The sequence below is a fragment of the Chiloscyllium plagiosum genome, unplaced genomic scaffold (genome assembly GCF_037043375.1).
Source record: "Chiloscyllium plagiosum isolate Xiang-an unplaced genomic scaffold, Cpla_swu_hap1 HiC_scaffold_1, whole genome shotgun sequence".
NCBI classification, from domain to species: Eukaryota; Metazoa; Chordata; class Chondrichthyes; order Orectolobiformes; family Hemiscylliidae; genus Chiloscyllium; species Chiloscyllium plagiosum.
In genome coordinates this window covers 66,895,868-66,922,556 of record NW_028270139.1, presented here as the reverse complement: position 1 = coordinate 66,922,556, position 26,689 = coordinate 66,895,868, and the positions used below count along the sequence as shown (strand labels likewise).

Below are 26,689 nucleotides of genomic sequence, written 5' to 3'. Positions count from 1 at the left end.
TTGGATAGATGTGTAGTTACACTTCTGATTAGGTTGATTAGAAAATATCTGCCAGTCTTTGATAAAGGGCCTAAAAATTGTTTTCAGTATTCCAGCTGTGGTCTGACTAATGTTCTGTAAAGTTTTAGCAAAACCTCTATTTTTATTCTCCATTCATTTTGGAATAAAGGCCAACGTTGTATTTGCCCTTCCTATCACCAGCTGAATTTGCTAGCTAAGATAATGTGATTTATGCATGAGGACTCCCAAATCCTTCAGTGCTATAGCTTCCTGCATTCTTTTTCCATTTAAATAATGTTCAGCCTCTGTATTCTTCTTGCCAAAGTGCATAATCTCACATTTCCCACTTATATTCCTTCTGCCAACTTTTGCCCACTTGCTTAGCCTGTCCATATCCCTCTGCAGATTGTCATCCTCACCACTTGCCCGTCTACCCATTTCCATTTCATCCACAAACCTGGTGATTAGACATTCACTTTGCTCATCCGTGTCATACATAGTGTAATTAATTGTGGCTCCAACACTGATCCCTGTGGCATTCCATTTGTCACAAGTTGCCGTCCTGAAAATGTTGCTCTTATTTCCAACTTTGACTTCTATTAATTAGCCAGGATGAAAAGCTCTTCTTACTTCTCAACGCTCAAGTTCTCCATTAGCTCTAAGCAACTATAAGATTGTTACTGTGAGACATATTTGGAAATGTGAGAGGGGGAAGGGAGCGCTGTAATGGAAAACAGATGGGAATCAGCTCTTTAGTGACATTTGGATTGAGGTTGACAATCTTAATTTATGGCTTTTCCTATGGTTTTAAATTACAGTTGTACCATTTGCCTTGAGGCTCACGTGCACGATGTTAAGTTCCTGTGTGATCATTACTCCTCAATTTCCAGAGTTTTTCATTTGCTCAGTCACTTAACTGTTTAGAAACCAACATTGTAGTATTGCATGTTTGTCAAAGTACTGAATTGCTTGTTCCAAAATAAATACTTGTACGGCAGTTAGTCTTCAGAATATCATTCTGATAATACATTCCAATTATAAAATTGGAATTTCATTCCATTTCTTTGACTTGCAGTGTACCTGTACCTTTTGAAATAACTGACTTGTCATGTCTTTTTTAAAAGTTAAGACTTTGATGAAAATCAAATTTCTTCCAGTTTTTTTTACTGCATCAAATCTCTTGGATAATCAACTCTTGCCAATTTAATATTGTTTATTTTTGAGGTTGGGAAACAAAATGCAAAGAAAGTAATTGTTGGAATCAGAAAAGTGAACTGTTGAATTGCCCCGTTGTTTTGTGGTGATAGTCTTTGCCCAAGTAAGTAAGATGCAAAGGAACTGAACTTGAAAAGGTATCTTAAGTTATCTACACTGCATGTACATATATATGAACATGTTGTCATCTATCCAGATTTATCAGGTCAATAAATGATAATTCTATATAATTATCCTGCTGCTTTCTTTAAATAGAATAGACAAAACCTTTACTTGTTCAGAAATGTTCCTTACAAGGACATAGAGCAATCAAAAGTATGTGTACCCAAAATGCCCCAGGGAACATAGTTTCTAATGTTTTTCCATTCCTTGCTCCCTTGGGACTATGATTAACTCTTATTCTCCAGGAGAAAGTGATTCTAACTCATCTTTGGAACATCTTGGGAAAATCCAAAAAGTAAAGTGCCTCCACCATCTTGTTTTCAGTAGGGTTAAGTAGAGGAATTTATTAGAATGGGTAAACAGGGTTGAAATATAACTCGGCCTTGATTGAATTTAATAGCAGCTCTGAAGCAGTGGCCTGAATGGCTTCTTCTTCCTTCTATTCTTAGGGAGCTGCAATCAAACATTTTATGTCCAGGTAAATTTTAATTCCAAATTCTTGACAGGAACCAGTTGTTTTGATGAATAGACAAAGATGTTATCTATAGCTAAAGTAACAAGTTTGGAATGTAGCTAGTTACTGGAGGGGAGATAAATGTCACCTGCAAATTCAAGGGTAAAGGTATATTGTGATTTATTGATGCTGCTTGGTAATTGGGTCATACCCTTAGGATATTAGCTCCATATTAACAAGAATTATTGAACTGGATTGAGGAAGATTAGGCTTGCTTTCTTTTGTCCTTTTCATTTATGACAGCTACTGTTAAAAACCATGTGTCGTGTTGATATTGAATGCAAGGTGACTGTACTTCTCTGAAGCATTACGGCTTTTATTGCAATCATCGCTGACATTAGAATGTCACAGAGCCAGCGGAGGGATTGGGTTGAATTTGCAGCTGGCACCTTATTGTGTCCTTGTCCAGAAGTGAAATGAATCATAGAAATAATACCTATCCACTCCCTCTTCACCTCTAATTATGAATAACTCGTGTCTTATGCCAAATGGTTTAGTGCTATGTTTTTGCTGATAATTGGACCAGGGTAATTAAATAACCCAGTTGCAGGTTGTGGAATAACACCGTGTACAGTGATTAACTGCACGAGGAGGAGGAAAAACCCTCGAAGCTGTTAATTAAAGACACTTCTACAATGGCCTGTTAAGGATTACTAATGAAGTTTCGGCATGGTGCCAGCATAGTTTAGAATTCAATATAAATGCTCTTGCAACTAGCATACAATAGAATTTGCAGCATAGAGTTACTAACTGGAAATTAGCAGGAGCACTTTGTGATAGAGTATTTCAATTTAGTTGTAATGCATTGTGTTCGTTGGCCTTAAAGATGCTGGGTTTAATTATAAACTCTGAAAAATCAGAAGGAATTTGACTAATTGTGACCATGGCATTGCTACCTCCTTTATTTGAGATGCTCACTCTAGTTATAGTTTTACTTTATATCCTTCCTGTTCAAGCAGTTAGCTCCCATTCATCAGATGTGATAATCTGTGTTGATTGACACTTGAAATAAAAAAGTTAATATTTTCATAACTACCTTGCAGACACAAATGTATTGGAGGCAGTTTAGAGTTTACTAAATTGACATCTGGAATGTGCAGAATGTCTAATGAGGAAACTTTGGTCAGACTGGATTTGTTTCCAGAAGTTAGGGTGAGGGGAATGGATGAAATTAAATATAGAAGATCCTGAAAGGACAAGATGTATGTGGAAGGATGTTCCCTGTTATAGCTGAGTCCAGAACTAAGAGCATGATTTTAAAATTAAGGATTGCCTGATTAGGACAGAAATGAAGAGAATTTTCCTGAGGTTTATGCAATTATGGAAGCGGGGCATTGAATATTTTTAAGGCATTGATAGATTTACGAAAGGCAGGAGAACTAAGGTTGTCAGGTTAGATGGGAATTTTAAACACAAGCACATCAGCCATGATCTTACTGAATAAGGAAATGGGCTCAAGATGCCAAATGGTCAATCTTTGCTCCTAGTTTATGTTTGTATGTAAAACCTATGAAGTATCGTTCTTTACCTGCTGAATGTTGGTTTCAATCGCAAGTGAGTTCCATATACTCATTGAGATCCATGTAGGTATTTATGGACTGTGTTTAATTAAAGAAAAACAAAATTGGAAAAGTTGAGCTGAAAGAAAAATAGTTTACTGCCCTTAACTGGAACTGAAAAGACTGTGGGGCTTCTGAGAGTGTAGCTGCCTCACAAGCTTGGATAGATTTACCTTCTGCTTTAAACACTTAGGGAATCAGAATAGAAAACAGAAGCAGCAGTAGGGCTACCAGATCTCTCTTTCCCCTTTCTGTCTTTCTCCTGAATGAAATTTGAGAACCTGATAAATTAGCCATTCTGTATTTTGATTACCTTACAAACCCTAAAAAGCTGAACAGTTACCACAATCCAAAGATTGGATCCAGCTTGATTTCCAAGCAAATGAAACTATGTTTAAAAGATCTTTCATTGATATATAGCTGTCAGTGATTCGATTTTACTGTCAAGACATTTGGTGAACCAATGACAATTCACCAAATTTATTCCTTTGCTTACAGACCAATGATCAATAAGGGTGCTTTTTGTTTCGAAATACCACCTCCATTGTGTTATTGGTGTGTGTGTGGGATCAAAAGGGGGTATTATTCTAATTTTGCATTCTAACTTAGATATTAACCAGTGTTGCCACTTGTTTTAAAAGTTGATGTTTTTGAGTTATTAAAAATAAATAAATTTGTGTTTTTTGAAGAAACCTCCCAAAAATCTCTCTCATTCTGGGTAGTAGAAAAAAAGGAAATAATTGGCCCTTTTGGTGATTAAATTTAAACATTGATATTAATATTGCGACTCATGGAGTAGTGGGGCATTATCATACATCCTTTCCATTGCAGTTGGAATGTGCTGCTGTTATTGACACTACCTTTTAACTTGAAAGTAACAATTACTGTAAATTGTGCAGCCGTGCTAGAGAAAAATGCTTCAATTGAATTTGAAGTTTAAGTTCATTGTTTGTTTAATGTCAAAATACTGTGTCATATGTTTTTATTTTTGCCAACCATAATAAAGATATATAGTGCTTCATGGATCATAACTCATTGACTGGTTGAAGTGACATAACTAATTGTGCATGCATTTATTTTTCCCTTGTGTTGCAGAGTTCATTATTATTTTAACGGAGGGAGCCTAATGATTTGTAGTAAGTCTTAAATTAATTTTGTTTTTCAGGCCTGAAATTTGCTTAAGCAGTGCTTCTGAGATGCTGTAATGTGCTGACTGGTCATTATGGGCAGACGATACCCAGGGGCATATCATTGTCCAAATCGCATATGTAAGTATGGTAAAGTAGTTCATTTCTTTTTTTTCCCCTCCATTAGCTTAATTATGGTTAATTTAGTGGTAAATATTTAGGAATATCTGCTGCAGTGTGATTTCACTTATTGAAGAATACTTAATTTTCTTTAATGACTGTGATGAGCAAAATCTGCGCCTGACGAGAATAATTTATATTTCAAGTTTGTGGCATGTAAGTAGTAGAGGGAGCAGAGAATTGAATAATTTTAGATGTGTGAAGGTAGCACAATGGTGTAATTGCAGTCATTATGTTCTTTGAATTTTTTTGCAGTTTGAATTTAATCTCATAGAAACATGTTTCCTAGGAGAGCCATCACATTAAAATACAGGTCAAATTTCACAGGCAAATGTAATGATACCGGTATGCAATGAATTATATGAGAAAGGGACACACAAATGCTAAGTTTGCAAAGAGGTTTATGTTTCAACTACACTTCCAGTTTCTGCCAAATATTGATGTTCAGGGTCACATCTTGATGCTTGATGTAGATCTTCGAGATATAATGGCTGTGTCATCACTCCAATACTTGTAAACCATATACCAGTCCTTAAGCTGCTTCTGTCATCTCTCATGGTAATATCTCATGGATAGTTACAGCTGTATAGCAATCAGAAGCTCCTGACCAGATGGTAACTCCTGGTATGCCAGATGAGATCCGATTTGTGGGCAATGTATTCAATTTGAGTGTCATTGCAGTCACTCTTCTAAAAAAATTCTTAAAGTTTCTCTAAAATGAGGCAGTTTTGTGAACTTGTTTATTTATGGTAGCATCACAGCCATTATCCATGATATGAAAACTTTGTGGCAGAACTCGCTTAGATAACTGTCAAGCTCAAGAACTGTGGATTCCTGACCCTCTCTTTCGAGTCAGAGGTGCCAACATCAATGACTGAAAACTGGGTTTAAAGCTGAACCTTCACTATACTACTCTCTTATTCACTAAATTATGTGTTCCTGTACTGATTTGCAGTAGCAATGCACCAACAAACATAAGATTTCCTGATTTGAAGAATTTTGTCACTTTTGATGCTAATCTGATTTAAATCCCATGTTGCTCATGGTGCTCAGCCAATCATCTGTACTGTTGAAATAGTTGCAAAAGGTCTTAACCATTCTGACTCAGCAGTTAGTTTGTATAGCAATGAAGAACAATGTTTGAAGAATTGTGGAGCATGACACAAATGAGTAAAATATTCAGAATTTGTATTCAGTAATGGGGCTTCCCAGATCTGTATACTAACCCACCAGTCTGTGTTCGACCTATCTGGTTCAGTTGCCACTTCTGTCATAGTACTAAAATGGTCCATCGTAAAGTCACAAACGCCCTTCCTTCTCTGTGTCCTTAGATTAATTTCACCCATTTTTAGTGACTTATCAACTGTAACCACTCTAAGCCCTTCTATTGCTTTCATCCTCATGAATTCATAGCTCATCTAACGCCTTGCATTTTGACTTTTGCAGCATCTTCCTTGAGGTAGAATTGAATACTGAAACTACTTCAGAAACTCTTCTGCCTCTCTTCCCTTTAAACTATTGCTACCCCAGATTATAATAGGATAAGTTATGTCCTTCCTTATGACTACTATTTAGTTTTTGCACCTCTCTGTAAGTTCCTTTCAAAATTGTCACTCTGTAAAGCTGAAGGGGACAGCTTCTGAATACAAAATATTTTAACAATGTCAGTTAACATGTGAGTCAGGCAAGGACAATGAGGGGTGAGCAATTTAATGGAAAATGCTTCAGAAAATAAGATGTGGGTCAAAATGACCTGTAGAGGACACACAGAAAGATGGGAGAGAGTATAAGGGAAGATGCAAGGTCAAATCTAGTTCAAATTAGGCTAATGTAAGGAAGTGGCATGGCTGATGGTCTTAATGTCAAAGAAGATCAAGAACACCTTACATTTCATGGAGGTGAAGGTGATGCAGTCAGTGAAGAGGAGTTTAAGAAGTTGGCTTGCAGTATAGATCATCAGGAAGTAGATGAACCAACATAAGGAGCAGAGGAGGTTCCTATCTCTGGGAAGAGTCCATGCTGGCACACCCCACAGATAATGGTTGCACACACTTCTCCATTAGTAAGACATTCAAAAACGAGGGCCATGTATAGAGTTCTCGTGACTCTTCGGTATAGTCACCTCCTTGGTTGAGGGGCTGCACTGACTGAGCAACACAGAGCAATCACTTGGGTTTGTTGCATTCTCTCTGAACCCTCCCATCCCAGAGTCACATCAACTTGAAAGTTATCATTGCATGCAGTATCGTAGATCATCATACTCAGTGAAGATGGTAGAAATACTGTGTTGATTGTGGCCAGAATCCCTCTTTTAAAATTGGTGCCAACAACTTCTCCTATATTGTCAAGGGCCCGAGACATAGTGCATATTGCTTTTGGCCAGCATTTGAACCTCAAATACTTGTACCCTCTGGTATTTCACTTGACTCGATCTAATGATTGTAAATGAAATGTAGCAGCATTCTGCAAATGCAGGATTGATACCTTTTGCCCTCTTGTCATCCCCTGTCCAGCAGAAATGGAGCTCCCACTTTTGCCCATTAAGCTGACACTGACTCTGCCCATCCTGGGCGATGACCTATGTATTGTCTGCTTGCGGGTTACTTCGAGCAAACAGCACATGATGTCTGACAATGCAACTTGTGGTGGAAATCCTCAGCAGCGAGCTCTGTCTAGGCACCAGTTATTCCTGCAGAGCTTCCATGTCCCCTTGAACCATGCTTTAGCCAAACAGCCCATTTCCACTGATCTTTGCTTTTTTTTTTATTCATGTCACTCTTGATCACTTGCTCTTCCTTTCGCTCACGCTCGTGCTCATTCACTCCCTCTTCTGATTGAGTTTTTAATGGGGTCAGTGTCTGTTGGGACATCTGACTAACTGTTGACACATTGCTGTTCTATACCTGAACTCCTCAATTGAGCAGAATTAAATATTCACTTGGGGCTGCTGCCCACACAGAGTTGGCTATGGGAATTTGCATTCCTAAAGCTGCAAAATTGTTGCAGCAGACAACTGAAGGCTGCTTCAGATTTACTGAAAAGTCCGACGCAAACATCTGCCTTTCTTCATTGCAGAATGTAAGCCATCGAAGTTTATGTTAATAATTGCTCTGAACAAAACCTTTTTTGAAGTCAAGTGAAGGGGAACTACAGTGATGGTTAAAGTTGTGCACAGCTTCGAGCCAGTGAAAAACTCCTCAAAATTTCCCTGATAGGTTCGTAGATAATGCCCTTAAAGACTAGAAGCTGAGTGGTTTTACAGTGGTTGCTGTCCTAGGGCATCCTCCTCAGGGAGTAGTTGACTATCATTCCTGATTGGATGATGTTGTTCCGAAACATCCCAAGGTCCTGGTTATATGTGTAGATGAGGAAGATGAACTGTGGAGAAATACCAAGCTAATGTTGACTTTACGTACTTGACAGTAGTGAGTGATGGAGGCTGAGAAAGAATCATCAGCCTGGATGACTATGTTGTGGATGTTAGTGACCCTGTAGGAGATGCACAAAGAGGTTGGCGTTAGCCACCAGCAGCTGCATTCTTTTGTGAATTTGTTGTTGAGCAGCTGGAAGCACTGGCTCTGGTAAGCATTGCATCAGTCACTTGTTTAACACATCTGTGGCAGTGCACTGGTTAAAGGCTGAGATTCCTGTGTTAAGATTAGATTACTTACAGTGTGGAAGCAGGCCTTTCAGCCCAACAAGTCCACACCGACCCTCCAAAGAGCAACCCACCTAGACCCATTCCCCTACATTTACCCCTTCACCTAACACTATGGGCAATTTAGCATGGCCATTTCACCTAACCTGCACATTTTTTTTTGGACTGAGAGGAAACCGGAGCACCCGGAAGAAACCCACACAGACACGGGGAGAATGTGCAAACTCCACACAGACAGTTAAACCAGAAGGAAACTGCAATAGAAAATGTGAGGGAAGAAATGACCTGACTGGCACTGGCCGGACTGTTGGTGTTGCCTGCACAGCACCTTTGCAGATGGTACATGTTTACTGCTGCCTCCCACAGAATCTAAAGAGACCCAGATATAAGGTGAGGATTCTCCTTAAAAGCAGGAATAGACTCTTGTTTTTGTCGCATAACATCTTTAATCTCCTTTGCACCAATGAATGTGATTCTGCAATAGGAAATTTAGAAGTCCATTAGAGGAGGCATATTTTTAGAGAATGATTGTGTCAGCAGCTCAGTCGCTTAATGCATTTTAAAATATGTCAAGGCATGAAGGTGTTACTGGCTTATTGTCCATCCCTAGTTGCCCTTGAGAAGATGGTGATGAGCTGCCTTCTTGAACCTCTGCAGTCAATTTGGTGTTGGTAGACCCAAAACGCCATTAGGAGAGGGAATTCCAAGATTTTGACCTAGCAATACTGATGGAACAGGGATATATTTCCAATTAAAGATGTTGAGTGACTCGGAGATAGTCGCATTCCCATGTGTCTGCTTCCCTGGTCCTTCATGATACTGATGGTCTTGAGGAATCAGTGCAGTGTGTCTTGTAGATGGTATTTTCTGCTTCCAAAAAGCTTTAGTGAGAGAGGGCATGAATGTGAAGGGTATTGGATGGCACGCTAATCAAGCGGCTGTTTGGTATTGGATGGTGTTGAGCTTTGTCTGTACATATCGAGACAAGTGGAGAGAATTCCATCATACTTCTGACTTGTCCTTGCAAATAGTGGACAGGTTTTGGGGAGACTGGAATTGAGTTACTTTCTGCAACGTTCCTAGTCTCTAACATTCTGTTGTACCAACAAATTCATACAGTTTGTTAAGTTCGGTTTCTGCTCAATAGTATCTCCCAGCTTCTTTATAGCAGGTGTGATATTGTTGAAAGCCAAGGGATGAAAGTTCAGTTCTCTCTTATTGAAGATAGTCATTTCTCAGTACTTATGTTGCACGAATGTTACTTACCACTTTTCATCAACACCTGGATCTTGTCCGGGGTCTTGTTGTATTTGACCATTGACTGTTTCAAAATCTGCCAATGTACGGATTGTACTGAACATTATGCAGTCACTTCTGACCTTACGTTGGAGGGAAGGTTATTGATGAAGCAGTTGAAAATGACTGGGCCTAGAACGCTATCCAGAGGAGATTGCAGATATGTCCTGGAGTTGAAATGAATGACTGTGAACACCCAAAATCATCATCCTTTTTACCAGGATGACTCCAACCAGTGGACAGTGGACATCCCAAAACCAATTGACTCCAGTTTAGATTAGATTAGATTAGATTACATTACATTACATTACATTACATTACAAGTCCCTTCGGCCCAACAAGTCCACACCGCCCTGCTGAAGCGCAACCCACCCATACCCCTACCCCTACATTTACCCCTTACCTAACACTATGGGCAATTTAGCATGGCCAATTCACCTGACCTGCACAACTTTTGGATTGTGGGAAGAAACCGGAGCACCCGGAGGAAACCCACGCAGACACGGGGAGAACGTGCAAACTCCACACAGTCAGTCGCCTGAGGCGGGAATTGAACCCAGGTCTCTGGCGCTGTGAGGCAGCAGTGCTAACCACTGTGCCACCGTGCCGCCCATAAGGAGGGCTCCTTGATACCATAATTAGTTGATTACTGGTGTGATGTCAAGGATAGTCTCCCTGACCTTCCTCCCGTAGTTCTGTTCCTCTGGCTATGTTTGAACTGCGGCTGGAATGAGGTCTGGAGCTGAGAGACTCTGGCAGAACCCAAACACTGACTGGTCAGTAAAACACAAATAACCAGGCATGCACGTAGCTGCAAAATGATTTATATTGGCAAATGAAATAATTTCCTGATCTGCATCTGCCAAATGAATTGCAGATGTTTTTGTTTGGTAACTCCATTTTGTGAACAGATGGAATAAATAAGGCACTGAAATACTGGCATTTGTCTTGTTGGCTTTATCTTTGCTTCATTGAAAATTCCATTACTGAAATAATAGGGTAATTGGCAAGTTGAATGCCAACTTTTAATTGGCAAAATTATGCATGTGTCAATCAGCTTTCTTTTATTTATTCTTCACTGCTGTATTCTGTGTTCTGTGTTGCTCTTGATTTTTTTCAGTGCTTTCAAATGGCATGTTTCTTTAAATAGTAGTTTTGACTGACAACATTGCTCTCACCCATGAGTGTGAGGAGTTCAGCAATGGACCAGGCTATTTCTCAGCTTAGGCTCTTTTTGCATCATTCATAGGCTGTGCGCATCACTGTTGAGACCAATATTTAATGCCTATCTCCAATTGCCTGGAGAGGGTGGTGGTGAGCTGCTGCATGGAACTGTTGCATACCAGGTAGGTAGACACTCAATGTTGTTAGGGAGGAAGTTCATCAACATTGAAGGAACAGCATAGTCCCAAGTCAGGATCATGCAGTAGCCTGGAGGACAACTCGTAGGTAGTGGTGTTGCCATGTTATTGGTGCCCTGTCCTTTAGGTGGTAGAAATTGGTGTTTTGGAAGGTCCCGTCAAAGGAATTTTTGTAAGTTATTTCATTGCACCTTGCAGATGCCACGTTCCATTGCCATTTGGCACCACTATTGAGGGGAGTATGTGCTTAAATTGGTGGATGTGCTGCTGATCAGGCCACCTACTTTGTCCTGGATGCTGTTTAGCTTGAGTATTGTTGGAGCTGCACACACCCAGGCAAGTGGAGAATATCCCATCATACTCCTGACTTGTGCCTTGTGGACAGGATTTAGGGAGTCGGGCGGTGGGCTACTTGCCACGTAACTCCTAGATGTGAGCCTGTTTTTTTCTAAGAATTTATTTCATTGTCACATGCATTCAAATATAGGAATACACAAGGACAGTGAAAAATGTACAAAGTCACCTTTCTCCAGTGCCATCTTGGTTACAAAACCAGAATTTAAAAAAAAAACAGGGGAAGAGCCAAAACACAAGAAAACATCCAGATCTTAAAGTCCAAAGTCTTATCTCCAAAATGGTGCTGGAACACTCAGCTTTTGATGCAGGTACCTGGGCCTGGGTCTAGCCCCAGCCTGGCGTCTAGGTCAGCCTGCGAGTTGCTCTTCGGTCCTCCAGCAGGAGGAGCTGCATTCTTGCTGCTTGCAATGCCGTCACTGCCTCCAATTGCCTGGAGGAGTTTTACCGCTGCCACCCATAAATGCTGTAAGGAGCTATGTCGTTGTGGCCACTGATGCTTCCTCATCCAGTCGCTGGGTCCACTGGAGGCTGCTGTCATTACATTGCCCTCGCTGTCACCACCTCCGATCTGAAAAATATGTTGCTGGAAAAGCGCAGCAGGTGAGGCAGCATCCAAGGAGCAGGAGAATCGACGTTTCGGGCATAAGCCCTTGTTCAGGATCTCCTCCGATCACCAAGAGGAGCCTGGGAAGCAGGCCTCCGATCCCGCCACTACGTCTGACTATTGGGAGGCGGCTGCCATCCCGCACACAGGCCCAAAGTGCTGCAAAATGCTTTAAATAAAACAAAGAAAAAGAAAAAAAGTAAAAATTCTTTAAAAAAGAAAGGAAGCAGACAGGATTGGTGAGCCCTGGGCTCTACCCTGCTGCTTGGCCACCATTTTGAATGTTTTTGCAGTTAGTAATTATGTGACAGCCACAATTAAGTATCTGGTCAAGATGTTGATGGGACAGTATTCAGTGATGGTACAGGACGCAGATTTGTCTCTCTGTTTGGCTTGTCCTAGGATGGATGTGTTGTCCCAGTCGAAGTGGTGTCCTTCCTTATCTGTATGTAATGAGAGACAGTCATGTGGTTTTGTGGCTCGTTGGTGTGCATGTATCCTGGTGGCTATTTTTCTGCCTATTTGTCCAGAGACACGCACGAGATTTCCTAGAAGCATGGCATTCCACCGGAACTCTATCAACAAACACATCGAGTTAGACCCCATCTACCGCCCCCGAGAAAAAGAACAGGAAATGATATCACCACAGAAAATGATATCGCCAACTCAAAGAAACCCAAACATATAAATAGAAAGCAGGAGTCATGAACAGTGCTTCGCCTGAGGCCCACTGAAGATGTTACCTAGTATGGTGACAAAACATCTGAAAATGAACCTTCCAGCTCAGCGAGCAAACCTACATCCAGAACCACAATCTGAGCTACAAACCTTTTCAAAATTCGCTAAGGTGATGGTACTGTGATAGAATGTCAAGGAGTGAAAGTTAGATTCTAGTTGGAGATGGTCATTGCCTGGTATTTGTGGAGCATGAATGTTAGTTGCCGTTTATTGGTTCAAGCCTGAATATTATTCAGGATTTTCTGCATATGGACACACATGTGTCTAAGGAGATACACATGGTGTTGAAGGTTGAGCACGTATCAGCAAACATCCCCATTTCTGGCTTTTCTGGTGAAGGTGAAGTTATTGAGGATAATTGTGTCTAGACTGCTGTTGCAGGAGTTCCTTAGAAGAATTAGAATTTGATTTATTGTCACAGGTACTCAAGAATGGGAGTACAGTGAAAGGTTGCCACTCCTGGCACCATCATAGGTACAAAGGTACCCAGGTACAAAATCTTGTGGACAGATTAGAAAAGTAAAGAAATATAGTTAAAAGTTAGCCATTACAGTCCTTCTATAGACAAGGGCCTGTAGTTGATCTACGCTGGGCCCGCACTCTGTACGAGGGCCCTGTTCTCCCCATGAGGGCATGCAGTCCCTACGAGAGCATGCTGTCCCCATGAGGGCACGTTGTCCCTGCGCTGGGCTGAATACCTCACCCCTGACCGCCATCTGGAGATGCCATCTACTTCATAGGTGAATGCCATCCAGGCAGCTCCTTCACCAACTGTCAAAGTCCTGCCATCCACAGTCGCTGCCACGCTCCAGACTCTGATGCCTCTGCTGCCTTCACGACTGAGATCTCTCCAGAAGTAGTACAAAACAAACTAAAACACTGAAAAAGAGGAAAAAGGAGAAGCAGACAGAATGGATGAGCAGTGGGCTTAAGAACCCGGACGCTGCTCACTCCGCTGCTGCCATCTTAACCAGGATGGATGTCCTGGAGCTGACATAATTGGCCTCCAACAAACACAGCCACATCTTTCCGCGCTAGGTATGATTCTTTCTGTGCTCAATCTGACTTAAACCACTGAAGAGCTTTCCCCTTGCTTTTTAATTACTTTAATTTTAATTCGGCTCCTTTGCATTGGTGTGCTGGGCTCCCTCATCATTTTGAGGATGGGAACATTTGTGGAGTGCCCTCCTGGATTTAGTTGTTTGATTGCTACCACCATTCATGACTGAATGTGGCAGAACCTCAGGACTGAGATCTGATCCATTGGTTTTGGGACCATTTTGCTCTGTAAGGAGCTTGCTGTTTTGGGTGTTTATAGTACATGCAGCCCAGTGTTGTGGCTTCATGTTGAATTTCTGATTTCTCTATGCTCCTTGCATACTTTTCCAGACTCTTCAGAGAACCAGCATTTGTATCAGTCCTGCTAGTGGTCAAGTGAGAAAGGGAAACAATGTGAGGTTGCAGTTTGCTGCTAAATATAATTATTCATGCCCTGTTTTTAGCCACCAGATCTATTCAAAATCTGTTCAATTCAGCACAGTGTTAGTGCCACATAATGTAAGGAAGGGTGTCCTCCGTAAAAAGATAGGACTCTGTACCTGCAAAGAGCATGCTGTGTTCTTTTTTTTAATACTGTCATGACAGATGTTGCTTGGAGAGGTAACTTAGTGAAAATTAGGGCAAATAAAACTTTTTTCCATTGCCTTGTTTCTCTTCTTTCTTAATTCACGGCCCAGTCTGGCAATATGTCCTCTGGACATGGCCAGCTTATTTAATAGGGATGCTCCTGAGGAACTCTCGATGATGGATTTTGAAGCCCCCCCCCCAACCTCACCCAGCTTGTATTCTGTGTGCTTCTTTCCTCAGTGCTGTTTAGAATTGGTGTTCAGCAGGAAGAATAACCAATTCACCAGCTGAAGGACAGCAGTAGGTAGCAGTCAACAGGCAATTTCCTAGCCTAAGATTTACCTCATTTCATGAGAGATCATGGGATTTGACGTCAATGTTTAGCTCTCCTAGGTCCATTGCTTCCAAACTGGATGCTACTACGCTGCCACCTCTGATAGATCTGTTGTGTCAGGACATGTAGATGATAACTTAGGAGTTTGCCTGGGATAATGGCTATAAGGCACAATTCCAGGAGTAACATGACATCAGGCAATTTGAATAATCTGTGGGACACCTCACCCAATTTTGGCAGAAGCAGTCTGACTTTGGGAAGCCATCCCAAATTGTGCCTTTCTTGTTCCTAATGCCTGCGTTGGTGGGAGGGAAATCTGCCCTTTTTATTCTTAATTCCATTTTTGGTGGTATATGGATACTGAACAATGTCCTGAGCTATTTCAGAGAGAAGTTAAGGATGGACCAGACTGGGTCAAGGTGGAAGATTTCCTTCCTTGAAAGATATTGGTGAACACCAGGAGGTTTTATGACAATAGTTTCATGAACATTATGACTGAGACTTTTTTTATTGCAGCTTAATTAGTTTTAAACTCTACTATCTGCTCTGATGGAATTTGAAAGCACGTACCCACATTATTACTCCAGTAAAATGACCACAATGCTATTGCCCTCTCCTAGTACAATGTTCTTGCTTATCACTACAGCATTAAAAAGCAAGTTAAAGCAATTATGAAAAACTTCTGGGCAGGAAAGTGCTTGTTGTATTTGTTATAGAGCTGTGTAATTAGAGATCTCAGTTGGGTAACTTGACTAATGTGTCAGGTAAATAACTTCTATAAAAGTGGTTTAATAGAAAATTTGGAGCACGTGATTGGAGGCTGTCGGGTAGAGAAGATGATGAGTGCTATTGTGATACCAGTGAGATTGGAAAGCAGAGGGTAAAATCATGTGCCATTCCCCTCCCCTTATAAGGTTGGTGGCAGGTGACTGAGGAACCTGGCATTAGGACAGGGTGGCATGTTGAAAGCCACCCCATGTCCTTGCTGCCTACCCTCCTCACCATCTCTATTCCTGGGTTATTTCTCCCACTACCACTCACCTTTTTACCTGAGTCTTTCCTTGATCTTGAAGGCCTCCATTGGTGTACAATGGTCAGCCGCCACATCTCACTGGCGAGTTGCTTGCTTTTGATTGGCAGATGGGGGCCTTCCGCTTAGGGCCTTTGATACAGGAGAGGCCTGGCCTGTACAGTGCCTGAATAGCTCATAGTTCGGGAAGGCTCATTGAATTATGAGAATGTTGGACAATATCCTGTTCACTTCTGTTAATCCAGACCAGAAAGTGAAGGAAGTGTGACTGATATTACGTTATGTTTGTGCTCCTGAGGTCTGTTATAGTGCAGTGGTAGTGTCCTTATCACTGAGTCAGAAGGCCTAGGTTCAAGTCCCACATGCTCCAGACGTGTGTCATAACATGTACGACATGGGTTGATTTAAAAATATGTATATTTATATGCTGAAAATATTGCTGCATAAAACAGCAACATTTACACAAATCACCGAATCACAGCAGTGTAATGACGTAGAAGGAGGCCATGTGGTCTCTCATGTTTACATTGGCTCTCTGAATGAGCCTCATAAGTGCCATCGGCCTGCCTTTTCCACATACCCTTGCACATTATGTCCACCATGTATCCGGGCAGTTCATTTCAGACGCAAAGCTATTGAATACCTGTGAAAAGGTATTTTATTACATGACTTTACTTCTTTGTAAGTCTGTACCCTCAGGTTCTTGATCCTTTTACAAGCGGGAATAGTTTTTCTCTATCTGCTCTATCCAGAGATCTCTCTCAATTTTGAAAACTTCTATCGAAGGCCATCTACTCTCCAAGGAGAACAGTCCCAACATCTCCGACTTACCTTCATAACTGAAGTTTCTTATCCCAGAAAACATTGTTCTGCACTCTCCTGAATACATTCAAGTCCTTATGTGGCACCCAGAACTGTACACAGTAATCCAGCTGAGGTCTAATAAATGACCTATATAACTTCAATAAATGTTCTAGCTCTTGCATTCTATCTACAGGAAACTGTATGCCTTATTATCTGCTCTGTCCACCTGCCCTGCCGTCTTCAGTGATATATGCACATATATACCCAGGTCCATCTGCATCTCTGCGTCTTTTATTAATTTACTATACATGTTCTTCATAACAAAATGACTCGCCTCACACTGTTCTATTTTGCACTTTATCCGTTATCTTTCTGTACTCCTCCAACTTGTCTCTCCTTTATGCAGTCCTCCTTGCAATTTATAAACTTCCAAGTTTTGTATCATTGGCAAACTTCAAAATTGTTCCTTGCACACACATTTATCTCTGAGGAACTCCATTACAAACTTGTCTACAGTCTGAAGAATCATCTGTTCACCACATCTCTCTTTTCTATTACACAGCCAATTTTGGATCCATGTTGTCGCTGTCCCTTTTATTCCACGAGCTAAAAGTCTCCCCCCCCCCCACTCTCTCTCTCTTTCTCTCTCTCTCTCTCTCTCTCGCTTTCTCTCATTAAATGCCTTTTGAAAATCCATGTACCTCACAATGGCTGCATCACCCTCATTGACTCTTTGTTATCTTTTCAAAAACTCCAATTACCCTTTTAGAAATCCATGTTAGCACTTCTGAATGAAGACAGCTTTTTCATGTGACTACTAAAATTGCCAAAATAATTGCTTTTAGAAGTTTCTCCATTAAGACAGTTAAACTGACTGCTCTGTACGTACAATACAGAACATACAGCAGAGGAACAGACCCACCTACGCCGATTCCTAGTCCTTATTAAAACTTCTTACCCATATGCGGTTTCTATCCCTCTGTTCACCTACCGTTCATACGTCTATCAAAATACGCCTTAAACATTCCTAACATGCCTGCTTCCACCACCTCCACTGGCAGTGCGTTTCAGGCACCAACCCACTGTCTGGGTGAAAAACTTTCCCCACACTTCTCCCTAAACTTTCCCCTTCTCATCTTGAACCTGTGCCTTCTTGTCGTTGACCTTTCTATCCTGGAGAAAAGCCTCTGACTATCCACCCTATCGATACAGCTCATCATTTTGTAGATCTCTAATAGGTCGCCCCTCAACCTCCATCTTTCCAGTGAAAACAATCCAAGTTTATCCCACTCTCCTCATAACCAAAGCCTTCCAGACCAGGCAGCATCCTGGTAAACCTTGTAATTGCTGCTCTCTTTCTCACAACCTTTTTTGAACAGGGGCTGATGTCTACAGTTCTCCAGTCCTCTGGCACTGAGTCTCGGGAAGACTGAAAAATTACGTCCAGTACCTCTGCAATTTTTACTGTCATTCCTTAAATATCCTTGGATGCATCAGTCTAGTCTTGGTTCCTTGTTGACTTTCAGCACCAGTCTTTCCAACACTTTAGTCTTTGTGAATTTTGAATCCTTCCAATGACAGAGTTTGTATCTCTGTCAACAGATGCAAAGTCTGCCATGCCTCTCTGTATAAATTCCCTTTTAGTTTCTTAATCAATCTTGCTACATTTTTTATCAACCTCGTCTATATGCATATAAATAGCAATAGATATAAATAAATTACAAGTGCTACCTCTGCTTTATCACCATTTCACTCAAGTTGTAAAACATTCTGATAAAAACAATTACTAATAAATTTTAAAATAACACACAAAAACACACTTACTGATTTTATTCAAAATTTTGCAACTGTGATAATTTACTGCAAGTGGCTTAAACCCAAATATAGATACAGCAAATAATAAATAATAACACACAAGCAAAATTGAAGAGGCAGTGATGTGATTTTTGTGTAAATGTGAAAACAAGTTTGCATGAAATTTTGAAGGTAACTATACAGGAGCTGAAGATCTGTTTGTGTTTGCAGTTGTTCAGTGACAGTGGGTGGCTGCATGAAAGTGTTTGCTGAATCACAATTTTATTTAACATTTGGCACTTAAATAATGTAGCCAAATTGAGTGTCATTTTAATTAGTGTTGTAGACAATTGAATATAGGTCGTCCTGCTATAACATGACAGTTGTGTTCCTCTGCAGCTTGTACTATATAAAATCGCACTGTCGAAGATCGCTAATAGAAAATCACTATACCCGTCCAGTAGAACATTTGTGTTATCCAAACAATGTCCACAATTCGCCAATCATGTTATAGCCAATTTGCACTGAAGAAATTTATGCTCTAGCAGAACGACCTGTGTAAAGATTCTGTAATATAATCCCTGCCCTTGTTTGCTCATTGCCATGCTGTCTCAGCTTGTCTTTCTGTTCCCTGTGTTGCATGTAAATTGCCACAAGCTACCTTTAATTTGACTACTTATTAAGAAATCTCACCATCAAATACTGAAACAATACCTTTATTGCATGTTGCAATCAAAATAAGACCCCTCAAGTCAGCAAGTTAAGCCTCACAACTTCCCTTAGCTATTATCCGATTAATGGTGGAATTTAGCTACGATTCCAACAAAAGGGTCTATGTCTGGATGTCCAGGGTTCAATCCTTGTACCATGTTGTTCTCCCAAGTTTTGCTACTGAAGAATCTTTGGAGGATCAGTGCAGATTTGATGGGCCAAATGGCTTGTATCTGCATTGAGAGGATTCTATGTAAATGACCGACTTTTAATTATGTATGAATAGGTATTAAAAGGTAGTTAAATTCCCTTGTTGCTGGTTGGCAAATTAAAGTGAATTTACAATAATTATGGAGATGGGGAATGTAGCAGATGACCTGAAATTTCTGTACATGCAGATATAAAGGTAGAAGGAATAGCAATGAGAAGATCACCTTCTGAAGTTAGTTTGATTCTGGATCATATCAGGTTGGAAAGGAACTGCTTCCTGGGGAAGGTGGATTAGTGTCCCTTTGTTCAATATGTTTAAAAGCTGAGTTGTCAAGAAAATGTGAAACGATAAAATTATGTTTCAAGCCTCTCATCTATCATACCAGATGATTCACAGCAAAAGAATTTCAATCTCTTCTATTTTTCCTTCGCTTTAGCTACCCTGTAATCACAAAACAAGGAATTATTTGGAAAGATAAATAGCAAAGAAATGAGCTGTACCATCTGCTGCAGTGATACCAGCAACTGATGTGCACTACAGGACAGATACATGTCATGTAGTAGTCTCAAATCTACTTTCAACCCTTTCCAGGTTTGCTGTTGTGCTAACACAAGGTTCTTGCAGCCACCTCACATGGTGCTAGCTCATTTAATTGACCGATGAACCAGTAACCCTTGCTGGCTTCTTGTCCAATTCTGCTAAAGTCCTGGCAATGTCCATGTCGCTCAGACTCCCGGTAAAATTTCCCGCTGAGCAACTGGGAGAACAGAATGGACTCCCCCCCGGCAGCAGAGTGAAAAAGTATATTTGATGGGTTTATGAAGGATATTGATTGATCTCTTGGAATGCAAATAGAATGGTTGAGGAAGAGAAAGGATTAGTTTGAGATGATCCAAATAACATTTAGGTTATTTTGCAGTACAGTTGATCAATTACTTGCTTCTAGAAATATAACTTATTCTCTTTGGAGCATTGCATCTTTTTCCAGATTTACTTCTGGAGTTTAATTGATGAGCCATTCCTCTTGCAACACTTTTGATGTACTTTATCAAATGGATCTCGCTAAGCTAGCTGCTGCTGCTGTACATGTAGCTGCTAGAAAAATGACATTTACGCTATCACTGGTCCTGTCTGCACTTTATGGAAAACAAGCCAGGCAAATGACTGCTTTTAGTTATATTGGATCCTCTGCGTGTTTAGCTATAAAATTATACAGAGCACAACATACTGATAACATTGTGCAAAACTCCATCTGCCTGTATTTGCTGCCATACCATGTCAGTATCATAGAATTTTAGCTCTTTTGCCATTCAGCATCATCCTCCCTTGATGGAGGAAGACAGCACAATTATGGTATTCCATTTTGATTTGTCCGAAAAAGAGGCAGTGTAGATGCCATGGACTGCAGGTCTCCCTTCTATGCTGAGCAATTGTATAGCTCCATGAAATAACTGAGTCAAGATCCGCTCACTTGCACCTGCCAATGTGACATTATCATTATCATTAGTAGAGCTATAATAAATTTGAGCCTCCAACATACCACTTGTCACAAAATTTGACTCTTTTGGATCGGGATCTTGCCATTTTTTTCCCTGGTACATTACTGTTCTGTTAGTCCATAGATCCACTTTAGGTGAGTACACAGTGTCTGACTTGTTGTCATAGCTCAGCCATTCTAACTTCTCTGTCAGCCACACAGAAGAATACAGTAGCAATTCACTCTGGCGATTGAACCAGCCACACTGTAGCACTAATCATGCACCAGCATTTAAACGAATTGTTTCACTTGAACTATAAATGTGCTTTTAAGTACATAATGCATAGTTTTCTAAGTTTGCACCCCTAGTCTGTTTCACCCATTTGTGAAACCTGATGAGAACAGATGTAGAGCAGAGTATTTCAGTTGTATAGCTGCGTAATTTCAACTGCAGAACTATGTAGCAGATGCAGTGGTTCATTAATAAATTGAACCTTTGCTTGTGAATTGACCTCCTTTTCCTCTCTAACTAATATTCCCACAGAATTTATGCACCTTCTTCCTGTTACAAAGTACAGGAAGTAGAAATACCAATTCTTAAATTAAGTCTGATGAGAAAATTGCGTTTTGAGCACAATAAAGGTTTGGCTGCTGCTGCAGACTGAAGTCCAGGGTGGACGTCCAGCTTCCGCCCTGCAGACAGTTCACATTTTCTCAGAGGAGTCATACATCTTCGAAAGAATTGGATCTCCACTGTACCAAACATTTAAAGGCAGTTTGTAACATATGAACATATGAAAAACCGGGCAAGAATTAAGCATGTTATTTAGCCCATCCTGTCTTCCTGACAGCGCTCTCTTATACATTCTGTATTCCACTTCAATACTGAGAAAGGCAAAAAGCACGAGAACAGTTAAGAAAACACATAAAAAGGATTCTATTAACTAACTAACACGGTTTTACTAAAATCTGTGCCTGTGAATTAAGCAAAATGCACTTCCTTTCAGATAAGGCTGAGTAAGTCCTTCTTCCTGAATCAGGGGAATTAAGATTTTATAGAAGTCAGTTTCCCTTTCTGTTAAACAGGTGATTACAATTATTGATCACGTAGTGGGCTGTGGAAAAGAAAACGTCTGTTCGAGAGAAATGAGGAAAGATTTACATTTGCTTACAGGTATCCATGTTCACACTCTGGTTTTACAAAACTAAATCTATGTAATTTAGACAATATTAAGAAAAAATGTTAATTTCCAGCGAGAACCAAAACTGCCAACCTTGCATCACAGTATACAGAGTCAAGTTTGTGATTAAAAGGGCTGAAAAGTGATTTAATCCTTATGAAAAATAAAGTTTGACTGTCTTTACCCTCACTCAGACTTTTAGTGATGAGGCCAAAGCAGGAATGGAAAATTTAGTCATTCTTCTACAATAGATGTGGTGGGTGAGTGGAATGTACTGCCAGAGGTGGCAGTAGAATCATTACATTAGGCACATTTAAACAACTCTTGGATAGGCACAAGGAACATAGTGTAATGAAAGGTATGTCGGGTAGTCTGATCTTAGAATAGGATCAAAGGCCGGCACAACATCGAGGGCTGAAGGGCCTGTGCTATGCTGTACTGTTCCATGTTCCATGCCTTGACTTATGACAAACATAAAAATTCAAATCTGTAGAATACGGTGAGTGATCGTTTTGGTGAGTTTTTTTCTGGAAGATGTGGAATGTTAAATCTGTTGCTCTCCACAGGCCTGAGCTTTTCCAGCATTCTGTTTATGTTTCACATCTCAAATATCCACAGCTCTGGTTTTTTTTTTACTCAATAAGTTTTTTTTTTCCTTTCTTTTTCTCCCACATCACTTCTGTGTAATCCCTGAGGTCAATGGAACCTATTGGTCCTGGAGGTTGGTCGTTAGTGTCTCAACAGCCCTGACATGCTGAGGCTCCTCTCTCCACTGCCAAGTGAACCTTCCCCTTGGCTTCAAAGGGTCTGAGGAGGGCAAACACAGTGGTGGTGGAGAACCCGATCACCTCTGGAGTGTCCTGAGAGGAAACTTCTGAGGGAACTGCTTGTGGTTCCTCCTCTGGTTGGTTCTCTCCTGGAACCACCGTGGTCTTTTGGTGAACGTCCAGTGAATGGCAAGTCATTCTGGGAATGATGTGTGGTAAGATGTGGCCAGAGGGATGTCATGGTAGGTAGTTAATGAGGTGTGTTCGGTAAGATGCAGTGAGAAATGTTGCTAGGCCTTGCAGAGAAAATTCTTCCAAAAAAAAACTCACCGCAACTCTCACTCGACCAAATAAGCATGAAATTCAGCTCTCAGTCCCATACCTGTTCTGACAACACATCCTTTCATACTGATGCTTCCAATATGATTTCCCTCCTCCTCGAGCAGGGATTCCTCCCCACTGCATGTGACAGGTACTCCTTCATTTGACTGCGCACATCACAGCTTTCCAGACTCCACGTTGGTTTTGATCTTTTTAGCTCATAACTTTGTGTCCCACCTTTGGTAGCTCAGTGTTCTTTTCCCCTTTCCTGTAAAGGTATGGCTACATTCTGGGATGTCTTGAGAGGATTTGTACCCACCAATTTGGAGAAAGGTGGCCACACAATGTCTTAGGAAGATGAGCTCACTTTTGATGAACAGTAAATAAGCTTATCACGTATTATTTTTTAGCTACTGACATTACGTCTGAGCTGAAACATCAAGCCAAACCTAAAAGTAAATGAACTATATTAATGAACTATATTAATTTTGCCACAAGCTATTAATGCTGAACAGAATTACTTGGAAACTGGTTCCATTCTCCCAGCACAGTCCTTTTTATATCCTGAGGGGTGGTGCTCATTTTGTATTGTTTATTATTGCTTTAATAATCTTGTACAACATCTTCCATCATTTTTCTCTTTGAGATAACAGCTGTTTATGGTGCGATCATTTATTCCTCTTCTGATCACCCATTTTGTTTCTTGTCCCATCAATTCTTTAGCCATCTTTTTTCCTGCCTTCTATCTTGTCAGACCTTCCCTTTTCTCCGCCTTATCCTAACACCCCTTCCTCATTTCCTTAAAACCTTTTACTGTATGTCTTCACTTTTCACAGTCCCATTGAAAGACTGTTGTTCTGAAATGTTAACTCGGTTTCTCGCTCCACAGTTGTTGTCAAACATGCTGAGTATTCTCAAACTTTGTTTTTGTTTCCCATTTCTAGCAGCTGTAGTGCTTTGATTTTGCAAATTGCAACGGTGTCATAAATCTGATCAGAAGCATAAGGAAAAAAAACCCCTAATAGGACTTGTCTATCTTTTGAGTATTATATCTTCACAAAATGTATAAAATTTAATTAAATCTAAGAAGTACCATTACAACACTCATAGATGCTAGCATAGTAATTTGTTTTCATCATGATAGGTAGCTGTGGCAGCCCACTGGAAATAATAAATTTGGGTTTTGAATCTTTAATATTCCCTTATCTGTATTTGAAATCTGAAAAAAGCAAAACAAATTGGATTCTTATGCACATTAAACTTGAAAAAGAAAGTTTTTTTTTAATCTATGAAACAAAATTTTCACAAAAGTACAGAGAAGGATAATTACCTGAACAATAATAGCAATGTGGTACTTGAAAGATTGCCAATTGTTATAATTATTACACACAGATGGTCTTAATATTGCTTCCTTGGGCAGGTAAAGACCTGAACACAGAGTGGGAAATACATCTTCAAAGTGGTGGTAATCCATATTTTGGAATGCTAAGCCTATTTAGAGCTCCAGAGAGTTTCGGTGAGAAAATGCAGTCTTGCTGTGCTCTGTGGAAGCCATTGTATCATTTATTTTATGCTTTGATAAAGCATTCTGATCTCCTTCATATTTAATAGGTTAATCAAATCATAGATGGTGCAGTCATAAATAGCTTTACAGAAGGATTTGAATAATTGTGTGGTTCAGTATTGTGAACGTTTTGCCTTGATTTTTTGATTGCTCATCAAATTCTCAATATCACTGGCAAAGAAGCTGCACCCAAGATTTACATGTTGTACCAATATAAATGAAACGAGCATTTCAACTGAAATGTGACTATCATGCTGTCACACATTGCTGTATTATTTGCTAAACTTGGGCATGGAAATATCAATCTTGATATTTTTAAGTGTTAACAGATATTCAACTGCATGTGTTTTTGAGTTATACCCAGATACTATGAAGCTTGCTTATTTTGATGCCTTTGTTTCTGTATTTTTTGGATTGTTTTTTTTTTGTTTAATTGAATAATCCCTCTTTCTAGATTTCATATAACCTATACTCCAGTACCCTCATTGTTGAAGCCCTGTGATCCTTGTCAGAAGTGCTCCCAGGTCAAAGTAAGATTCTTTTCTTTTGAGAGTATTTGACAGAAATGTTTTAGATTGTGAATTCTTAAACGAATCTCTCAAAGGGAGAGCAATCATGATACATGCTGATCTTTGTGGGAATAGCTTTATAACACAAAGAATATTAATACAAGCATTCATACTTTAAATGAATAGTATCTTGACTTGCTCTTCACTTATTGTCAAAATTTTCCTAATTGCTGTGCTTCCATTATTGTTATTTTCTGTTTATGTTCTTTGACCTTCGAAGTTTCCATTTTCTGTGGTTCTTTTTGTTTTATAACTACATATTGTAAGAACCCAAATAGTATATTCCCATCATCTGAAATGAGACAGCAATTTTTGTTTGTTCTTTATCAATGTTATCCTATCTGCAATAATAGAGGTATGTTAGTGACCCATTGAAGCTCTCAATCCACCTCCCATCACAGTACCTAAGAGGGAGTTGAAAAAGTGGAGATGTATGCACTGGTATCTAGGTTGAATGTGCTGTTCCATTGTAACAATTTAATTATTCAAGTGTTCCACAGTTTCGTGCTGTTCTTTGAATTTGCAAGTTAGAATGGTGGAATTTATTAGTAGTCCAAACAAATTTAAAGGATTATGAGTTGAAGATGGAAATTTTCATTAAGTTAATTAGATAATCCAGTTGAAACAAGTGTTTATGACTAATTTAAATGCAATAATTGAATGAATCAGAACATCAGTAAAATATTCTGATTATTAGAAGCTGAAAATAATTTCATCATTGGGCTTATTTTTATATTTTCAAATTTTTCTTACCTGTTATCAGTGCTCTCCAACTACAGTAATTCTGTTGTTTGGTGTATTGACTGGTCTACATTGCAAAGGAAAACAGAATAATTCCTTGTACAAATTGTAATACTGAAGATCAATAGATCAGATTTCAGTTCCGGACAGTGAGTGTTGCCAGCACTGTCACATACATGCAGACAGCGGTGTGGAATTTAATGTTGAGGTGATGAATTGCATAACAATAATGCGAGGATTGTCAGCTTTTAAAGGCAGGACATATCTTCAACTTTTCTTTAATTAGGGTGAAATTGATACAGTATCTTAGGGTAAATTGGTATATTATCATATTTAGTATTCAATATTACAGCACTTAATGTTCTCCAACTTAGAAGATGCCAAATGGCAACAAAAATACTTTGTCCTTGGGTCAAAATTAGGAATGAAATGTGCTGCACATGTATGGAATTCTTAAATGTTACCTTAAAGCTTGCCATGCGTGATGATTTGAAATTTCTTCCAGTTAAATGTTGGGGATTTATGACATTACCTTTTGTTCTACTTCAAATTGTGCTCCTTAACTACAGATTCCATTCGTTTCCCCAGCAACTGTGCACAGCTAAACCATTCTGTTTGCAAGCTTTGTATCATACGTGACTTGAGATGAACATCCAACAACATGTCTGCACTGTCACTAAGACTGTCTATTTTTGTGTCTAACATTGTGTAATTTTGCCCTGTGCCTCAGCTCATTAGCTGCGGAAACCTTCAATTCAAGCCTCTTTCACCTCTAGACCTCACCACGC

General features: G+C 39.9%; 1 protein-coding gene across 7 annotated transcripts in view; it reads left to right on the top strand.

Moving 5' to 3' along the window:
- The window catches only part of LOC122550905 (amyloid beta precursor protein binding family B member 2b), a 266,027-nt gene that overhangs the window by 95,985 nt on the left and 143,353 nt on the right, over nucleotides 1-26,689 (top strand). For 6 of the 7 annotated variants that reach the window (XM_087987615.1, XM_087987610.1, XM_087987600.1 and 3 more), the window contains 2 exons: nucleotides 4,616-4,718; nucleotides 25,046-25,121. The gene's annotated coding sequence lies outside the window, so the exon portion shown is untranslated. Of the gene's footprint in view, nucleotides 1-4,615; nucleotides 4,719-8,693; nucleotides 8,806-25,045; nucleotides 25,122-26,689 lie in introns of those variants that run through there. The other variant, XM_087987607.1, reaches the window with a different exon arrangement.